The 14,491-nt window shown below is 40.3% G+C and overlaps 1 protein-coding gene across 1 annotated transcript in view; it reads right to left on the reverse strand.

Moving 5' to 3' along the window:
* HHAT (hedgehog acyltransferase) overlaps window positions 1–7,402 on the reverse strand; it is a gene marked incomplete at its 3' end in the record, with an annotated part of 151,745 nt that extends 144,343 nt beyond the window's left edge. The window contains exon 1 of the mRNA XM_007446360.1: window positions 7,265–7,402. The remainder of the gene's footprint in view (window positions 1–7,264) is intronic.
* Window positions 7,403–14,491: the final 7,089 nt, after the last annotated feature.

Raw genomic sequence — 14,491 nt, forward strand, 5'->3', positions numbered from 1 at the left:
GAATTTGATGAAACCTATTTTGCAGAATATAAATTACATGACTTCCACCAGGAAAACCAGGCCCAGATTCATCATGTCTTCTCACAGTACAGTGTTCTCCAAACCCTGCTTAAGAGTCTTACAAAGAGTCTTATTCTTATACCCACGTGATACTATGGAGAAACGCTTTTCCACACCCAGAAAGGCTTCAGCAAACACACTGGAATGATCAGCTAGATTGAAGAGGTCCATTGGGCTGGGCAAAAGTCTAATTACAGAATATTTTAAAATACATATCACTACTTCTAAATATGCACCAAATGTTATGTATCACTGTGCAATAAACCATCCCGAAACACAGTGGCTTAAAATAACAAGATCTATTCTCTCTCGTGATTCTATGGGATGGCAATCTGGGAAGTTCTTCTGCTGATCTCACCTGGCATCACTCATATGACTAAGTCACTGCATGGCTCAAGGAAACTTGAGAGGACAACATGATCTCACCCACATGTCTGGCATTTTGTGCCAGCTGTCAGCTAGGTGCCTTACTTCTGCATGTGGGCACTCATCCTCCAGTAGGCTGGACCCTTCATAGCATGGTGGCTTCAGGGTATTAAAAGAACAAAGGCAAGAGGTACAAGGTCTCTTAAGGACCAGGCTCCAGAATTCAAAGAACATTTTATTGATCAAGAGCCCAGCTCAGATTCAAGAGGGAAGAGAGAACAGCTTCCATCTCTTTACTGGAGGAACAGCAATGGCACCTAAAAAAGGGGCGGGGACGTGGCTTACCATACCAGTATGTTAGAATTCCTAATAAATAAAATCTGGAAAGTTAGTGGAAAAACTACATCTCACAGTAGGTCTTTATTACATAAAATGTCACAAAGGTTGAGAGAGATGTATATTTTAAAGAATTACATTCTCAAATCAAAATTTCAAAATCAATATTGTCATCTGGTCTAATCTCCAGCCAGTTTGGGAATTCCTTTTACAATAACCTACCTGACCACTTCCAGCAACACTGCAAGGCAGGGAAACTCTGTTTCTAAGAAGTTCTTATTGTTATCATCTTTTTTTTTTCTTAAACTGAGTCAAAATCTGCCCCTCTATTTCTAAAAAACGTTCTGCTACTAGTCCTATTGTACCTGCAGGAACTAAAAGCACGGAGGTCGGATAGTATGATAGTTTAGAGGATGGCTCCGGAGTCAGAATGCCAAAGGCTGAATCTCAGCTTTGCTACTTTCTAGCTGTGTGACCCACCACAAGTTGCATGACCTCACTGTGCCTCAATGTCCTTACTTATGAAATAGAGATAATAATAACCCTCAGAGAGTTGCTGTGAGGATTAAACGGGTTTACAAAGAGATAGAATCTTACCTTGGCCATAATAAGCTCTAAAATGCTCATTCTTGTTGTGTTTAATATTACTGCTACTATTAAGTATACTGAAAGGCTTAATTATTCTTGCCAATCATACTCCTTCAAATATTTAGAGATAATTAATGCTATCCACTCCATCCCAAGCCCTCTTCCAGGACAAACCCCCATGCTTCCTTCAATCATTTCAGTGGCTTGCTTCCCAGACCCTTTCCCATTCTGTCAGTTGTCTCTTTATAGTATAGGTACCTAAAGCTGAACCCAAAATTCCAGCTGTGGCAGCGCAAGAGTAGGACAAGACCATCGTCTCTCTTCTTCCGAAGCTATAGTTCAAATAGTGAAATCTTAGACTCATTCCTGCATTCGACAAATATCAGTGAGCTCCTACCGAAGATCAGGAACTGCACTATTTGTGAAGGCAAAATATAAAGATTCCGTCTGTAGGATCCCCCAAATATAGCTACCCCAGAAACGTCCATGCCCTAATCCCTGAACATGTAAATATGTTACCTTACATGGAAAGGGGACTTTGCAGATGTGATTAAGTTAAAGATCTTGAGATGAGGACATTATCCCTGATTATCTATGTGGGCCCATGTAATCACAAGGGTCATTCTAAGAGGGAAGGAGGGTCAGAGACAGAGAGGAGATATGATGATGGAAGCAGAGGATAACCCTTTGAGGATGGAGGAAGGGGCCAAGAACAAAGGAATGGTAGAGGCAGAGAACAGCAGCAACGAAGAAAGACACCATTCCTCTGCCGCGCCCCCCACCACTCCAAGCCTCCAGAAGGAATGCAGCCCTGCCACCCCATTGTGAACTTTTGATCCCCAGAACTGTAGGTAATCAATTTCTGTTGTTTGAAGCCACTAAGTTTGTGGTCATTTGTTACAGAAACTAATATGCTACCCCTGCCCTCAATTAGTTCATGGCCTAGTGGAAGGAAAGTACCTAATTAAAGGGATTTATAGAAAACATCAGAATATTTTAATCTAATTGTTATAAACTTTAAAAACTTAAATTGCAAGAAAATGAAAACAAAAATTTTGCATTCAGTTCTCAACTTAGCATTTTTTTTGGCTTCTGTCTCACACTGATATCAATCTTAATATCAAACATAACTCTTAAGTCCTTTTATATGAACTGCCCTTAAGCCAGATCTCTGCTGTCAAAGACTGGCAGAAAAGGAGTCAGATTTATAAGCCCCTAGTTCAGAAAAGCTACTGATGTGATACTGTATCCTTTCCCCGGAAAATTCTCAACCTATTTTAAGCCTGTTTAATCACCAAGAATCATGCCCACCACATCTTACACTCTCCAGATTAGGGGCATCTGAGTGAATCAAATTTTTTAATAATATATTTTAAGTAAACTTTGTATTAAAGTATGCTTAAAGAAAAAAAAATGTAAGGCTTTCAAAAAGCAGACTCACACCAGGAATTACTGCTCAGATAAAAAACTGAATGCCCCTTCTGTTCTTTCCTTATAACTCCACTAAAGGTGACCACTAGCCTGACTCCTAACACCCTAGTTTATTTAGTCTTGCCCATTTTCAGACTTCAAAAAAAAAAAAAAATGGAATCACATAGCACGTACTCTTGTTGTGTCTTCCTTCTTTTTGCTCTGCTTTACATTTGTGAGGCTCATCCATGTTGTGTATAAAGCAATAATTTGTTCATTCTTATTACTGTGGAGTATTCCATTGTATATGCAATTTACTTAGGCTTTTGTCCATTCTACTATTGATGAACCCATGGGTTGTTTCCAACTTGGGGCTATTAGGAATAACACTGCTCTGCATATTCTTTTACATGTCTTTCGGTGCAAATACACCTGTCTTACTGCTTAGTGTTTATCAAAGAATGATAGACACTAAACAGTAAACTAGGTCATAGGGGATGTGTATGTTCATCTTTAGTAAATGATACTGGAAAACAATTTCCAAAAGTTACACTAATTTTCATAACAATCAGCAATGTATGAGAAGTTCAGTTTTCCATATCCTAACAAATACTCAGCATTGACAGGTTTTTAGGTTTGTTTTTTGTTCTTAACCACTCTGTTGAGTATAGAGTGATACCCCATTGTAGTTTTATTTTGCATTTCCCTAATTACTAATGAGGTTAACCACTTTTTCATATGTTTATTGGGAATCTGGAAATCTTTTGGGGAAGTGACTTGCCTGTTTTTCTACTGGGCTTTTTCTCAATGATTTGTAAAAATTATTTCTACATTCTGGGTATGAGTCCTTTATTGGATATAACTATCACAAATACCTTCACCCATTCTGTAGCTTGCCTTTTCACTCTCTTTATGGAATCTTTAGATGAACAGTAGTTCTTACCAATATATTCCTTTATAACTACTGCTTTTTGTGTCCTAGTCAATAAACCTTTGTCATAAAGGTGTTTTACTTTGCTTTCTTCCAGAAGCTTTCTTGTTTCAGATTTCACATTTAGATGTATGATGTATCTTGATTAATTTTTGTGTATGGGGTGAGGTAGATGATCAAAATTCATCTTGTCCATTTGCAATATCCAATTGGCCCAGTATCATTTACTGAAAAGGCTGTCCTTTCTCCAGAGCACCGCAGTGTCACTTCTATCATAAGAGACCTCATACACGTGAGCCTGTTTATGGATTCTGTACTCAGTTCCGTGGTCTATCTAGCACTGTGCCAACACCATGCTGACAAACTACGTACAGTACTATCTATTAGATTAAGTTTTCCAATTTTGTTCTTTTACTTGGATTTTCTAGAATTTCCAAATATATTTTAAAATTGGCTTACTATTTTTAGAAAAAATCTGCTGGGATTTTGATTGGGATTATACTGAATCCACACATTTATTTGTAGCGCAATGACTTACCCTTCATTATTTTAAAACTTTAAATTCTCTCAATGTTTTACTTTGCAAAGAATTTTTATCACAAATGGGTGTTGAAGTTTACCAAGTAGTTTTTCTCTTTTTTTTTTTTTTTTTTTTTTTTTTGCGGTACGCGGGCCTCTCACTGTTGTGGCCTCTCCCGTTGCGGAGCACAGGCTACGGACGCGCAGGCTCAGCCCATGGCTCACGGGCCCGGCTGCTCCGCGGCATGTGGGATCTTCCCGGACCGGGGCACGAACCCGTGTCCCCTGCATCGGCAGGCGGACTCTCAACCACTGCGCCACCAGGGAAACCCAGTTTTTCTCCTTTATTCTGTGACTGTGGTTAAATTATTTATTGATTTTCTAATGTTAGACAAAGTTTACATTCCTGGAATAAATCCAACTTGGTCATGGTTTGGTAGCCTATAAATATAGGTATAGGTCGCTAGATTTGATTTACCAATACCCATTTCAGGGCTTTTGCGTCTTTTCTGTGAGAGTTTGGACTATAGTTTCTTGTAACCTCCTTATCAAGCTTGAGTAACAAGGTTATGCTGGCCTTATAAAAGCAGTCAGGGAGTATTCCTTCTTTTTCATTTTTTAAAATGTTTGTAATATTGCACTAGTGACACCATCTAGGCCTGGAAATTCTGCTATGAAAAGATTTTTAATTACATATTTAATTTCTTTATAGATATGGAACTATAGAGATTTTCTAGTTCTTATGTCTTATGAGGTATTTTATTGCAAAAACTTGTCCATTTCATCTGAATTTTCAAATGTATTACCACAAAATTGTTCATAATAACATCTGAAGATTTTTTAAATGTCTGTAGGATATATAGTGATAACTCCTTTTTTCTTCCCTGACACTGGTAATACCATACACCATTGGAGGGAGGGAAGGGAAGATGGTCATGCATTATATGATACAAATAAATCCACTATCACTGGAATATTCTCCAGCAGAATTAGGCACAGAAGGAGCAAGAGAGGTAGAGCATGTAAACAATCCAGCAATTCTCTCTCAACAGCTTTTATCACCAGAAACAACTGTGCACCTGTGGAAAAAGAGACACGAACTGAAGGAGAAGGGAACAGCCATTAGTAACGCTGTAGGGTGGCCAGCAAGAACGTGGAGGAAGAAAAACCACCACTAGCTGGGTTTGTAACCTAGATACCCAGCCCTCCACCCACAAGATGTCCATAGGCAGAATTCAGGAGGCCATGAACTTAAATTTCTTTTCTCATATGTCTGTATTTTCACGAACCTCTAACTGAAATTCAGGATTTCATTTGATTGTAAGTGCGAAGAGCAAATCACACTAGTAAGAGCATTTCTGGTGACTGTCACCAATAAGTGTCACAAATTCTGTCATACTACAGTGCAGCTGTTGCAAATACTGCAAACATCATTTACATGGGCATCACTACTTTGAAATTCTGAAACTTACCTGATACAGCCCTGAATTTTGTCACTTAATGCACTAATCAAGAAAAAAGAAAATACCATTACAAATGTTGGGGTTTTTATACTATTTTGATCACTGTTTCAATATAATATTTAACTCTATGTATTTTTAAATGCCTTTTAAAAATTGGCTTCCCCAGACTCCAAAGAAGTCCATGGCACAAAAAAAGGAAGAATCAAGGATCTCACCCAAGCCATGGAACTCCCAGGCAACAGTTAAGGAGCACTTCCCTTTGGCCAGGCCCTGGCCTGGAAGAAGACACACAGATGAGTAAGGCTCACCCTGGCTAGTCCCTGACATTACCTTCAGAGTTCCCACCAACATCTAGCCACCCACAAAAATGACTGCTCTCTCTAAAGACTTGGCCTTCACTCTAAGTTAGTCTATATAACTTACTTCCCAAGGAGGGGGCAAAGTAAACAGCAGATAAAGCATAGGCTTTGACCCAGAAAGAGCAGTGCAAAACCCGATCCCAACACTTAACTTTTTGTGGCTCTGGCATCTAAGCATTCCTTTCTTCTGCTGTGAAAAGGGCTAACACTAGGTATCCTTCCCAGTTATTGCAAGGTTTAATAATAATGGATTTAAAGCACCTGACAAGCACATCATCCCCATCACTATTAGCTGAATCTTTCAAGTCAGAACTGACTTCCTATCCAACACTTAATCACAGTGAAGGGCTGCCACTGAGAAAGGAGGGAGACAAATTATAGGAAAGGCGGAACATGAAGAATGAAAGGGAAAAAAAAAATCATACTTATTCTTCAAATTCCAGTATAAAAACCACCCCCTCCTCAGGAAAGCCTTCCCTCTCCTCGTGTTCCCATAGCACTTATCACATGGAAGTAAACGCCTAGCTGTGCGAATGAATGAAGGAGAAATACAAATCAGAAAAGGACAGAAACAGTGAGTCGCACCCCCATATAATGTAAACCACCGAGGATACCAACTGGCTAGCCTGACTGCCCTGATCCAAGAGCCACGAAGCAATGAAGCGGCACATTTCTTACCACCAGTGCTATCCATCCTAGTACCTCTCCCGCCCACTTTGTAGGGTTGAGAGGAGGAGGGCCTTTCCACATCAAGACTGATGCCACCTAAAGGCCACAGGTAGAAGAAAAGAGGGAAACTGAGTCCGGAGAGTAGAAAGCAAGTCCCTAACTTTGGGGGTCACTGGAGCCGCAGCAGTCAGGCAGGCGCACTTCTAAGATCGCCAAGGGGACCGGCGTCCACACTTCCAGCAACAGTGCCAGAAACTGGGGGCGAAGCCAAGGAGGGGGGACGCTGGCAGGGGCGTGAGCGGACTCGGCCGGCCGGGGGGGAACGCAGCCTTGACCCGGGCGGCACGCCCCCCTCACCCCCCCCCCCCCCCCCTACCCACCCCCCCCCCCCCCCCCCCACCGCCTTTGTCTCCGCTCCTCTGCCCCGCCCTCGGGCGCGCACGCAGGAACGGGAATTGGAAACAGAAAGCGTATCGGGCGTTTCTTTTCCTCAACCAAGTCAGTCGAAGCAGAAAGTCAACACCTAACTTCCCGAGGACCCGCTACGATCACCAGCTACCAACCTCCGGGCTGTCCCGGGTGGCGGCGGCGTTGGTGACGCTCACGCGCGCCCCGAGTTCCCAACAACCCTCTCCGCACCTCCGAGTCGGCGGCGGCGGCGGCGGCGACGGGCTTCCCGGGAAGCCGCCCTCTTCCCCGGGAGCGGCGGTTGGAGGACCAGCCCCGCGCGCGTCCTCGGAGCACGTCCCCGCCGCCGCCGTGCCCGCGCGCGCCGCTCCAGGCCGCTGGGCTCACAAGCAGGCGGCGCCCCGGGAGCGGTGGCGAGCAGGCCGCGCGGCTGGAGGGGTCCCGCAGGAGGACTGCCCGCCACTCCACACCCGGAGTGCCTGGGGCCCGCTTATCTTGCAGTTTCTTCACTTCCATGAACCTATAAGGATCGAATATTTGTCCTAGGTTGACTTCCAAGTCAGTTTTTGGTGGTGTTTTGTTTATACAGGGTAGATTTCCGAGCACACACCTTTTTTTTCAGATTAGGAATCTTCCTTGCAAGTAGACTGGCCATTTGAGACACAGCCATGTGTCCAAGGAGAAGCCACACCAGCTGCTGCTTCCCCCACTTCATACAGAAGCTCCATTCAAAGTTGACTGGTTTCTTCTTTAAGCCTCCAAATACAGTGTCAGCCTCAAGTCAAATTCATGGTCCAGTTCCTTTTCATGTTCTCTGGAGACTTTGTAAATTTCATAGAAAGACTAGAAATAGAAGCCTAGTGAAGCATGCAGGTAAAGAGACAATTACCATAGGGCAGCATTGCTCCTTATGACAAAGGGTCCCGATACCCACTCAGAGTTTCAGTGGGCTCTGAGTTCCTGCACTGACCAGCACACAGGCCTCTCCCACTCATTTGTTAATTGCAGGCCTGGGGCTGCAGGTTTGGGAGCGGAAGTCACCTGAAGTCCAGCCCCAGTGGTCCCCACGTACGTTTTGTACGCGAAAGGAGGTAGCTCGGTGGGGTGGAAAGAGGGCGGGCCTTGCCGCTCCGGCGGCTTCTGGAACTTGCTGTGTGAATTTAGCCCCTGTGAGCCTCCTTGTCCTTCTCTGTAAAGCGGAAATAAGCTTCCCGGCTTTCCTGGAGAATCAGAGTGAAGACCAAATGGGATGAACTTCATGAACTGTAAAGCAGCTTACGAAGATGATCAGCACTGCAAAATGTGTATCAGTGATTTTGAATAGGTCGTAAAAGAATGGAAGATCTGAAGCTGCCTTGGACCGTGACTTTATGCCAGGTGTTACTCAGAGGCCTCCAACGCCAAGGCTGCCAGAGTTCCACAGACTTACCTGGGCAGGAGAATCACCTGGGCTCTTGTTAAAACCGCTGGCACCTGGATCCCTCTTCAAACCAAAAGAATCAGACTCCCCAGGGGAGGGGGTGTTTCAGGTGGCTCTGTGGTCAGGTGAACGTGGACAACTCTGCGTTAGACAACAGGAAAATACAGAGGCTGTGCTCAAAGTTTATTCTAGCAGTCATTGAAATAGTCCAGATTATTTTTCTGATCGCAAAATTCTCTGGGAAACCAGAGTATAAACTCTCTGAGGACGGGAACTATCTCCTCGTTCAGCTCCCACCATCCGCAGCCCCAACACGGTACAGGATGGTGTTAAGTAAGCAGGTGTAAATAAACTAGTCCCAAGTAGGAGTGCCAGATGTAGCAAATAAAAATACAGGATGCCCAGCTAAAATTGAATCTAGTCTCAGATGAACAATGAATACTATTTTTTAGTATCCGTGTGGCCCATGCAATATTTGGGACATACTGATGCTTTTTTTAAAAAGTATTTGTTGTTTATCTGAAATTCAGATTTAATTGGGCATCCTGTATTTGATCTGGCAACCCTCACCTGAAGGGTTTGGCAGAGTGAGGGACAGAGTAAGAACTCTCACTACTCAGGTAGTGTCAGACTCAGGGACAGGAATGAGATAACTCCTGTGTTATTTCTAAATGACACTATTGGACAATAATGTAGGTTCACTGTCATTTACATTTAACCACTTTCTGCACACACAACATATTCACTGGAAAACACAAATGAAAATAAGGGCAGATTCCATCATAGGTAAATTAGAAACATCAATTAAATAAAAATAGTCAAAATTGAAATGTAAGCAATAGACTGGGGAAAGTACTTGCAGGAACTATGATACAAGTGTTACTGTTTATTATATATAAATACAGTAAATAAGAAAACATTGGAATCCAATTGTAGATGAGCAAGACACATGAATAAACAATCCACTAAAAAAAAACTAGGATATACAATAAGGAAACAAACATACTGAAAGAAGCTCAAAGAAGTGCAAAGTAAAATAACACAATTTTTCACAAAAATAGTTGACAAAAATTAATAAATGACATTAAAGGCTGGCGAGGGTGCTGTGTGATAGCACTTATACACTTTTTAGGTAGGTAAGCGATTTGGCAATATCAAAACCCTTACAATTATGAAAACCCTTAATGTTTAAACCTTTTGATGTTGAATTTTGTTTATGGGAATAAATCCAAAGGAGATAATCCATAATGTAGAAAATGCTCTTTACAAACAAAGATTTCAATTTTAATTTATATCGTTTTAATTTATACCATAATAAGGAAAATATAGTATAATGCACCAAAATATACTACAACTGGGGGGGGGGGGAATATCCTGAAAATTCCCTAATTTTCCAAAAATAAAAAAGTGGAAATTAAACTAAAACTTATATACTCTGTCATCTATTATACTTGCAACCTCTTAAAATAATGGTTACTATTCATATGTAATATGATCATAACTAAATATATTTTTAAACTTGATTGGAAAGGAAATAAGGTTAAATTTGGGTGGTGGGACTTAATTCTTAATTTTTCCACATTTTTATTAAGCACAAATTAATTTTATAACAGAAAAATCTTAAGGTGATACCCCCCTAAAAAACAAAGGGCTTTTCTTATAATGTCAGTTTTACAAACTCTAGAATCTCACCTTTGCACAATCATGTATTAAATGCTGAAACTATCTAAACAGTAAAAGCTCCTTAAAACATTTTCCCTAAATATAAACACCTTAGCCAACTCTGCATGCTATCTGTTAACCTAGGGTCTATCTTAGCAAATTGTTCTATGTTGAATTTATCAACTTAGTCATTCACATAACCATACCGTAATTAAAGTACCTTAAATATTATTTTTAATTCAGCAAATTATATACAGCCTCGGGTTTTACATTCTAAAAGGAGACAAGCTTAATAGCATCGAGTTTTTAAAAATTTTGTAGTAAAATACACATAACAAAACATTTACCATCATAACCATTGTTAGGTGTACAGTTCAGCAGTGTCCAGTATATTCACGTTGTTGTGCCACTCCAGACTCTTTACATCTTGCAGCACTGAAACTCTGTACCCATTAAAAAGTAACTCTTCACTATGCTAGTCCCTGGCAACCACCATTCTACTTTCTGTCTCTATGAATTTGACTACTCTAGGCCACTTATATAAGTGGAATCATACAGCATTTGTCCTTTTGTGAGTGGCTTATTTCACTTAGCATAATGACCACAAGGCTTAGCCTATTGTAGCATGTGCCAGAATTTCCTTCCTTTTTTAAAGCTGAATAATATTCCTTTGTATGTACAGACAATCTTTATCGATTCACCTGTCAGTAGGCACTTGAGTAGCTTCTACCTTTTGGCTAAGCTGAATAATGCTGCTGTGAACATGGCTATATAAGTACCTCTTCCAGACTCTGCTTCCAATTCTTCTGGGTATATACCCAGAAGTGGAATTGTTGGATCAAATAGTAATTCTATTTTTTAATTTTTGGAGGAACAGCCATACTGTTTTCCATAGCCTGTTTTCCATAGCTGCACCATTTTACATTCCAAGCAACACGCACAAGGAGTCCAGTTTCTCCACGTCCTCACTTTATTTTGAAATTCATTTGTTTTTTGTTGTTGTGTTGTGTTGTGTTTATTTGTTTGTTTTGATAACAGCCATCCTAATAGGTATGAGGTGATAAATCATTGTGATTTTGATTTGTATTTCTCAAATGATTAGTGATGCTGACCATTTTTCATGTGCTTATTGACGATTTACAAGTCTTCTTTAGAGAAATGTCTATTCAAGTCCTTCGCCCATTTTTTAATCAGGTTGTCTTTTTGATGTTGAGTTGCTGTAGGAGTTCTTTATATATTCTGGATATTAACCACTTATCAGACATATGATTTCCACGTATTTTCTCCCCTTCTGTGGGTTTCCCTTTCACTCTGTTGATTGTGTCCTTTGATGCACAAAAATTTTTAATTTTGATGAAGTCCAGTATATCTATTTTTTTCCCTGCAAGCACTTTGGGTGTCATAGCCAGGAAATCATTGCCAAATCCAGTGTTATGAAACTTTTCCTCTAATATTCCCCTGCTTTTTTTCATAGTTTTATCGTTTTAGTTCTTTATAGTAGATATTTGAGTTAATTCCTGTATATTGGGTAAAGCAAGGGTCCACATTCATTCTTTTGCATGTGGATATCCAGTTTTCCCAACACCATTTGTTGAAAAGCATGGACATCTCACAAAGGCCAGGGTTTAGAGTGGAAGGAGTGGATGGTTGGATATTCAGCCCCTTTTGGAAGTGAGAGGGAAGATAACTGGAGTAAATGTCAGAATCTAGACACCAGGAGAAAAGTTGTGGGTGTTGAAGAGAAGAGGATTTTCCCTTCTCTCTTCAGTGCTTTACACATAGGCGGAAGTATCTGGCCTTCAGTGATCTGTGCCTGTCTTAGAGCACAAGTATCAGGGTTCTGGAGCTCCCTGACTTGGAGCTGAAGTGGCCAGTCCAGGGCCCAGACATAGCCAGAGCTGCCTTGCCTTGGAAGGCCTCTGTTCTGACCATTCAAGTAAAGCCAGAGAAATTCCTCCCTGGAGTTGAGAAGCGAACCATGCCTAGAGTAAACTGACCAAAATTGATGATAATTGAGGTTTAAAAGAGGAAACTAATTTGTGCCTTGGTATTCTGTTTCTTTAAAAGCAAAAATATCAAAATTAGTATGTAAATGTGGGCAATTAATGGTCAGTCACTCTTTATACCATTATTTTGATCCTAAAGTCATTAATCAGGTGCCTTCACTGGGCATGTTTTCTCTCCGGCCCTCTCAGTTAGTGGGGCCTGAATAGTCTAGTGGGGCCTCCTGTCCAGACAGGCAGCCCTGAGCACCTGGGAGCCACTCTCCAGATGGCAGGACTTGTGCTTAGGAAGGATTAACCAGCCAACTCTTCTTTGTGAATTCAACTATGACTCATAGAAATTATACTGATTCAACAGAGGCACAAAGGATTGTTGAGACTTAATTGATAAAGGCTTAAAGATAAAGGAGTGAATTTCTAATTATGAAATTTCAGGCACAGGCAATAATGGGGAGCTATTCAGAAGGATTCAAGGGCCTTCCCAACCCTCACCACCTGGCACAGGCTCTCATCTGCTCCACCTACGAGGATGTTCGCTCTACTTTATGGTGATTTGCAATAGACAACATTGACCTAGCATTTGTCCAGCATCTACTTTACACACAGCACAAACTGAATGCTGGGGGAGATTTTTTTAAGTGAAAAAAAGACTTGTCCCACAGGAAGTTGCAGTCTAGCTGGGGATTCATCAAATATACACAAAACAGCTAAAAAATAATAAGTATATTTAAAATAATATCATTCAAACTGCCCATAAATGCTGAAGAATGGATTCATATCAGTAGCGTAAACTCTACAGAGCACAATTCAATGCCACCTCCTCCAAGAAGCCTTCCCTGATCACCTTGGCAAAATTGGTCTCTGCCCAGTCATCCTCTGTTCTATTACACTATTCTTTTATATTTTACTATAGCACTGCCACTCTCTGAACTTATCTTGGTTTTTTAACATGTGTTTATTATCTATGCCAGTATTATTCTGGCTATTTACAAGACATAATACTTTAGTAGATTGTAAAATAAAGCTAATGGGTCATAACCAGACTTAAATTTTTAAACAAAGTACAATCGAATAGAGTAGAATAGAATAGAATGAGAACACATCACTGGATTTTTATTAAGAATTGTGAACTTGGAAATACTGCATCTGTTTGCTAGGAACAGAATTAAGAGAAATAATGGAAGGCTATGATGAATTTCAGTTGACTAATACAAGTTATTCTGCCTTCTTCTAATTAACATCTCATTTGATTTTTTGGTCTATGATGTGAATATGGCCATCACCATCACAAGACAATTAACCAGAATTTATATTTTGTATTAAAATTTTTCAGACTTCATTGTAAAGCATTTTTCTGAAAGAACGTTATCAAACATGATATGTTTCAGGTTTGCGTCGAATGTACATTTAATTAAATTAGCATGAATTTCCCTTTAATGGGATTTCTTCTTACCATTACAAGAGCAAAGAATGATGAAGGGAAAATTGGAGGAACGCCCCAGTTCAAACTCTAGGTATCTAGAACTGTAGACAATGTTGAGAAAAATATTGGCTCTAATAGTAAGCTTCAACTTCATTGGAGGAGCATTCTAAAAAGAAAAAAAGAATGGAAGATCTTATGAGGCAGATTATTTACAGTATTTTTTTCAGTGAGTAAAATCCAACAAAAGTGACAAATCCCAATATATTATTTGTAATGACACCTTCAAAACTAAGTAGGACGCTTAGAAACACAGCATACTGGACTTGTCAACAAGCCACTCAAACACTTTTAAATGAAAACAAAAGACGAAAAATTATTGGCACAATTTCTTAGCTGTTCTACAGACTGTTAATGAGATTTTGTTGCATATGGTTTGGCAAAGAGAAAATGGTTCATACAGATGTTAAAACATTACTCTTCTAACATAAATAGAAATGATGCGTATGATTTTTAATGCTAAATCAGCTGATAAATTAAAATTTACAACTCTTTGGGATAATAATAGTTCTAGTTGAATCTGCACTATTGCAGAAACTTCCAAAGCCATGCTCCTCATGTACTTAAAATCCAGTATCGAGTTTGAGATCCATCTCCAAAAGACCATGGATGCTGTAAGTTATTCAACTCTTCTAGTCTATGCAAGATGACAAGGAATGTGTGTGTGTGTGTGTGTGTGTGTGTGTGTGTGCATGTGCGTGTGCATGTGTTTAAATTTAACCTGGCATACACTGGGTCAGATGTATTTACAAAACTGGAAAAAAATGCCTTGTCGGTCAACATCTATCAAATTGGAAAAATAATAAAGGAAGTGTGA

The sequence above is a fragment of the Lipotes vexillifer genome, unplaced genomic scaffold (assembly GCF_000442215.2).
Source record: "Lipotes vexillifer unplaced genomic scaffold, Lipotes_vexillifer_v1.1 scaffold1707, whole genome shotgun sequence".
Taxonomy (NCBI): domain Eukaryota; kingdom Metazoa; phylum Chordata; class Mammalia; order Artiodactyla; family Lipotidae; genus Lipotes; species Lipotes vexillifer.